This window comes from Erpetoichthys calabaricus, chromosome 1, assembly GCF_900747795.2.
Source record: "Erpetoichthys calabaricus chromosome 1, fErpCal1.3, whole genome shotgun sequence".
Taxonomy (NCBI): Eukaryota; Metazoa; Chordata; class Cladistia; order Polypteriformes; family Polypteridae; genus Erpetoichthys; species Erpetoichthys calabaricus.
Window position 1 is genome coordinate 63648219 of NC_041394.2, and position 7337 is coordinate 63655555.

At 35.0% G+C, this 7337-nt stretch overlaps 1 long non-coding RNA gene across 1 annotated transcript; it reads right to left on the bottom strand.

Annotated features, from left to right (window-relative positions):
- Positions 1 to 3782: 3782 nt before the first annotated feature.
- LOC127525959 (uncharacterized) lies at positions 3783 to 6557 on the bottom strand. The gene is made up of 3 exons (XR_007933570.1): positions 6532 to 6557; positions 5680 to 5703; positions 3783 to 3806 (listed from the first exon to the last, which is right to left on the bottom strand). It is a non-coding gene; the product is annotated as an uncharacterized LOC127525959 (long non-coding RNA).
- Positions 6558 to 7337: the final 780 nt, after the last annotated feature.

Here is a 7337-nt window from a genome sequence, read left to right on the forward strand (position 1 = left end):
TAACCAATTCATAATTTTCAGTAAAAGTAATGTTTAAATATTAATAATAAGTTGAAGACTAAGACATCCGCATCTTTATTTTGTTGGTGAATTGGTGAGGCAATTGTAGCTTAAAGCTGGTGAAATAAACAATTAAAATAATAACCAGCTATAAAGGCCTACAGTGGCCTTGTGTTTTAGTTGAATCTTCATATTTGCAACTTGATTGTGATGGTAAGGGTCACAATAAGATAGACTTATATGGACCATGGCTGGTAGTAGTAAAGCATGGCTGTATTCCATCAGATGACCCTAATTATCCTTTTAACTGGGGGAGCAGTCACTCTATCACAGAATGCCAGATGATTTTGACTCTGTTCATAAAAAAATTAAATATTTAAAAAATATTATTTATTCTCTTCAGTGCTCTTTATCTAAAATGGCTTTTTGATTGAAGATCTGAGACCATTCAGCATCAAACATTTGCAATAACAGATGAAATTAGGAAAAAGGAAAACAACTTTTTATGGCCTTGTATATTGACCTATAATTAAATATTAGAAAGCCCATGTTTGGTTGAATTGTATTAAACATAACACACTTGAACACTGGACAACAATGGTTTGATAGCAGAACTATGAAAATTCATCTCACCCTCCGTTGTCTCAGTCACTTCTTCTGTGGGAGAAGGAACAACACAGATTTACTAATGGGTGCTTAGTACACTGGATTTTAAATTTGAAATGAGCATTTAAGAAAAAAAAGCATTGAATTTAAAACTGAAACTAATTTTGTTAAAGCTGCAGTTTCACGTATAAAAATTAATAACATTATTCAGCAGTGGGTTAGTAGCTTTTAATTCTAACAAAAATTGCTGAAATTTTAAAAAGGACTTAGATAATGTTAGACCAAAATCAACACATTTGTGAAATAACCTGCAACTTTACTGAACTAAGATTACAAATTTAATGCATGTACTTACACAAGTTGAAAAAGGTTTAAAATAAAGTTTGCTTGGAATATTTGTTTGCACTATACATTAGTACATAAAGATGAGACCCTATGTTGCTGGCTATTTAAAATTTGCATATACCCTCCACATAAAGTGAGATACCCACTCAGATAGGGTGCTGCATAGTGAGTGGTGTGTAGGGAATGGAAGGAGATAAGAGTTTCATGAAGGAGAAAGGGAGGAGGCATTTGAGGGTTTAAATGGGAGGTGAGTGTGAGGTGCAGCAGAAAGAATGTAGATGGGGTAGCTAGGAGTGAAAGGGATGGAAGACAAAAAGAAAAACCAACTGAAGTGGAATAAATCAACTCAACAAAATGTGTGAACAAGGCAGGGAAGTGATGTGTCCTCAAAGGAAGGGGTGACATTACGAATAATGGTGTTTTAGCAGTGTCAGCACAGTGTATGCTGGCAAGTATACACACCATGCCAGAAACAAATGAGAGCCTATTGGTGATGGAAAGTTAAATGTATAGTGAGTGAACTTACCTGATATTCCAGAAAGTTAAACTGAGCATTTGCTATCAAGTAATTTCTGTGTCAGATTGCTTGGAGAAAATGGCATTCCTGCAGCATGGGGTTGTGCATGGATGAAATAGGCATCAGCTTATCACAGAGGAGCTGAATAATGGATCCTAAGAAGCTGTAAATAACTATTTAATTTTACACACACACACAAACACTCATATGTGTATATATATATATATATATATTAAAGTCAATGTATGTGTGTGTGTATGTATGTATGGCTGGCTGGAGCGATTTTCATGAAACTTGGTACACATGTTTCTCATTGGATAACTAAAAATACTGTAGGATGAAATCAACCCTAACCCACCCCCTTGTGTACGGTAGGGGGTGATCTTGCGGTCTTCTATGCATGTTATCATCCAGTTGATACGCAGAACGACCACCAGAGGGCGAACTGGAGGTGACTGCCAGCATTCTTTATGTTTGAGCACCACCGCGCCCCTGTTGCTTTTGAAATTAAAGAGAGTTGGCCGGTTCCGAACGTCAGCTGGATGATAACATACATACAAGACCGCAAGACAAGCACAATAGTGAGTCTTCATTGTTTGTTTGTTTATTTTCATTTTTAAAGTTGTGAGTTTTTTTAATTATATTTTTCTCAAACAATTAAAATAAAAAACACTTTATTTTCCTCCCAGACAACGCCGAGTATTTCAGCTAGTGTATATATATATATATATATATATATATATATATTTGCAGTTGGAGATCCACGAAGGGAGAAAAAACGAATCACATATCATAAAATAGTTTTTATTCCTGAGCTTTCAACCCCTATCAGGGGTCTTCATCAGAGGATAATGCTTAGACTTATAAGAATCAAAGGCAATATATAGTAACACATTCAGTATGGGGGGTTGGGGGGGGGGGGGGGGGTGGGTGGCGGTGACTAAGTCAGTATGATCAGACATAAACCCAGCATATGCCAACTTAATAAGGACATATAAACAATGATTAAACTATACAACCAATCCCCCCCCCCCCCCCCGATCATACTGACTTAGTCACCATATATATATGCTTGCTTGTGATACATAAGGGAAGGGGCAATTACTGTTTTGTTTGTGGGGCCACAATACAATCAAGCTACAACACAGGCTTGCTAATTTGGGAAAAGGGCATTTTATGTTAAAGGGTACACAGACACTGAGAGTTCATGTGTGCTTATTGGAGGAACTTGTTAAATTTTTGTGTTTTTGTACAAACATGTTTCTAAAGCCAAATACTGTTGAATTTTATCGTTGAATATATATTAATTAAAACTGAATAATCTGAGCTGTTCATGCATACTGTATATGCATTTAGTTGACTAAATGAAGTAAAATTGAAGTTTTTCTTCAGGGCACACACATACACACACACACACACACACACACCAAGCACACACTAGGGACAATTTAGGATCGCCAATGCACCTAACCTGCATGTCTTTGGACTGTGGGAGGAAACCGGAGCACCAGGAGGAAACCCACGCAGACACAGGGAGAACATGCAAACTCCACACAGGGAGGACCCGGGAAGCAAACCCAGGTCTCCTTACTGCGAGGCAGCAGCACTACCACTGCGGCACTGTGCCGCTCATATCTTTTATTATTTTTGAATTATTATGTGATATTTATAATTATGTACGGCGGTTCCTGTAAATATCTTGATATTTCTTGTAATTTGTGGGTGGAGCCACAGGAGGCGGGCCATATTAACATCACCACTCTTGAGCTCTCCCTCCATTTATTTAGCCAAAGAAGAGAAGGCTCAACAGTAGAAAAACACTATTTATGAAGCAGTCATATGTACTGTATTACTATTTTCTTTGATTTTTTTGTTTTTCTGGATTTGGACTTGTTTGCTTAGGATTGTCTTTTAGGCAACTCTTTTTTGCATATGTTTTTCTTTTGAACATTTTACTTGTATTTTCCTATTTTTTCTAATAAATTCTTTATTTAAAAAGATTCTTTGTTTGCACATTTGTACAGAAGTCAAGGGTTTACAGTCATCCTTCCTCTTGTGGGTTTTTTTATATTTACACTTTCTGAATTCACTGTGTATATGCAGTATGTGTGCATTAATATAAAAAGCTTTCTATGTACTCTCACAGTTATCTGCTTTATATCAATTTCTTCTTGTTAATGTTTAAATGGTTAATTTTATTTTACAAATAGAGTTCCAATATATACTGAATGATTTAGTATGGCATGATTTACCAACAGAAAGTGTGAAAAACATTCAAAGAAAAGCAAGTAATCCTAATACTGTACAACCTTACCTTCTGTCACTTCAGTAACCTCCTCTGTAAGGGTAAAAAAAGTGTTTGCATAGATAGGCATTAGTTTAGGAGAATTTACAGCAAATACTATACCTGTTCCATTAAATGTTAAATATAACTGATTAAGAATTATGTAACACATTTTTAAATTAAGAAAATAAAATAAAGGTTGTTGCAGCCATTAACACTGCCTGCTACTCTTTGTTTCCTACTCCATGAAGAATTGTAAGAATTTTTCAGTTTGGGACATTTGGTAAATATGCCAAAGGCTAATAAAATATTTTTACTGAAAAATAAAAATTTCATTAAACTAATTTAGGCAATAATTTCTAAATTCTGCAGCTAAGGCACCAGACTTTAACACACCACACAGCTTGTTCAGCCGCGATGTAAAACGCACTGTGACCCTAAGTTAGTCACTTAACCTGCCTGGACTGTGATGATAAAAAAACTGCAAGTAGAAAATCTTAATTCAAGTCTTCTTAGATAAATACATGATAGTATTGAGAAAGAACAGATGAACTATTAACCATATATATATAAAATAAATTCACGTTATTCCTTATTATAAAATTGTGTTCTTATAACTCACAGTATTACGCTTGCCCCACTTCAAAAAATGAGCACATTTTCAGTTAAACAAGCATTTTTCAAAATAGTTGCAATGTGAAGTTGATGTTCTGTCAACTTTTATTTACAGATGATTGATGTTTCCAATTTTTTTTTCTGAAAAACATCTGCCGCCCATCAGCCTACCAAGTTATCAGCAGACTAGGTTGTGCCCCACATTTAAACCATAAATTGGGGTGCTAGTCTCAGAGGGCCAAAATAGAGGTGAGTTTTAATTACAACCATTCAGTTATTCGGTGGCTATTCCTTGCTTTTAAGTGAGCTTTTTACCATTTTTAAATGAATTCCACATGTGGATGCAGGAAGAATTTCAAATACAATACTTAACATCATTTGTGTTTTTTATTACACATTTTTATAACGAGCTATATCGTATTTACCTAAATCTTTTCAAAATACACTATTAGCAGAAATCAAACAGAGTCGTGCTTCATAATTAAATGGAATGGCACTGAATTCCATTGAAACTGAAATCACACAAGAATGCCCTTGGTGAAATACAACAAGATGCTAAATCTATGCAGAAGGTGTTGAACCTAGTCAGGTAAACTAGCAAGCAGCCTTTGGTCAAGAAACTGCTATCAGTGGAAATTTGTAAACATGGGACACCATATGACTAAATGAAACAAGGGAGCCACCACACAACATGGACTGCACATTGCTGATTATTTATTATCACCGAGATTCATTTATTTATTTATTCATTTACTAACAAACTGCTTATTCCAATTGTTCATGAGGAGCTGACACTCACAGCAGAATCAGGAGCAAGGCAGGTAAGAACTAACACTAGATGAGATTCCAGTCCACCATAGGGAATATACACACAAATTTCAGTAAATTGCTATTATTAATTTTTTCAACTGTATAAAAGTCTTGTTTCTTTAAAATGCATCAATGCTCAATAATATAAAATCCTTATGTGGGAATATAGATATACATTTTCTGAAAACTAGATTTATTGCACTTATTAATTAGAAAATAAAGAACCAGTTTTTTGATGACCACTCCCTTCACTGTGCAAAATCAGTGTTTGACTGTTAGGATTACGTTAAAGTGTGGGGATATATCACACAAATCAGACCTCTAGAGGCAGTGCTTAGTGTTTCTTTACATTGCCAAGGATGGCGATTGGATCTTTAGATGCTTCTTTACACTCAAGAGTATGCACACAAAACTTGAATGTTTCTTAAACAGCGTGTGTTTGAGTGAATTGGCTTTGATTCGTTCAATTTACGAAGGAAAACTTAGCAGAGTTTTAGCTTACCTTCAGTGACTTCAGTAACTTCCTCTGTGGGCAGAAGGAGAGGAAGAATAAAAGGAAGGTAAGGACTAAAGTTGGAATGACTTATTTTATTTAATATATATGTGATAATATGACAAAAAAACAATCAAAACTAGCTCAATATATAATGTTTCCCTCAGTGTGTTATACAGTACAGCATGTAAAAAAATAATACCTTTCGAAAAAAAATTCTGTTCAATTCACAATTCTAATATGAGAGTTAAAGGATCAGTCCCAAAAGTCTGCATCAGTTCTTTTCAGACATGCAGTATATTGTAGAATAATAAAGCCATGCACCTATTCATTCATTCTGTATTCTGCTTAAGCCAGCTTTGAACTGTTGGGGATTGCAACCTATTATGGTAGAACACAGCGTGGCTGGATGCCACTCCATATTTCTGCAAAGTATCATTGCAAATGCTTATTTTTTTCTTTTATAGAAATGATTTGCCATTAAAGGCCACAATGAACTATAATGTAACATCCAGATGCAGAAATTGCTTCAGTGAAGGTAAAAATAAAAAACCTTTGACAACTTTTGTATTTCTTCTTTCTTTCTTCTATAGTTTTCAGGTACTGTGGCAGTTGTACCGCAAATTTAAATGTGTGATCATAATCACCACAGTGCAGATTTACTGTATGTGAGCTTTTTAAATTGGAACACTGGAGGCAGTGCTTACTGTATCCCTGCATTGAGTGGGAAGTGGACATTTATAAGCTTCTTTACACATTGGGAGGTTTTACAAACACAAAATGTAAATAGTGTGCAGATCAAGGTTTTTGTTTTGCTTCATTCCATTAATGAAGGAAAGCATAGCAGAGAAATTAACTCACCTTCAGTGACTTCAGTAACTTCTTCTATGGGCAGAAGGAGCATAAGAATAGAGTAAAGAGAGGTTGTGAACTGACATTTGAATGCAAAACGATGAACATGAATAATTGTATTATAAAACTGTATTCATATGACAATTACATAAAATAAACTCTCAAAATATCATGTTTTCCTCAATGTACTATGAACAGGTAGAAAAAAATAATGAAAATCCTTTCAAAGTATTTTTCTAATATTAGTCTTAAAATATTCATCCCAAAATCTGTGTCTCTTTTAAGAGACATTGTACCTTCTATAATGGGAAATGGATCCACCTATCCATCCACTGTACAACACACTCAATCCCTGTTCTTTGGGGTGGGAGCATCTCCCAGCAGCACTGTGTGTAAGCCAAGGAACCAACTCCAGGTAGGATGCCTCTTATAGTATGAAATGTTGAACAATTTCCTTGATTGACTCGAAACGCAACTATTAATATTCAAAATACTATAACTGAAAATCATGAAGGGTCTTGTTACAAATACTTTGTCACCTGTTAGAACCCCAAAATAGGTTATAACTGCCCATCTATTAGCACCTTTCTTATAGTATGCTGTATATCTATGTTTTAAATGCATAGTGATGTCTATTATGATCATTTAAATTAAATAATTTAAATATAAATATTTAGGGTAAAATGCTACATAAAGTGAAAATGTTAGACTAACTAGCTAAATGGTTCTTATTGGCAACGTTATATTCTTAGAAAGTGTGATAGATGGCCAGCACCTCAACCCGGTAGGGACGCCCTGAGGATGGAAGGATGGTA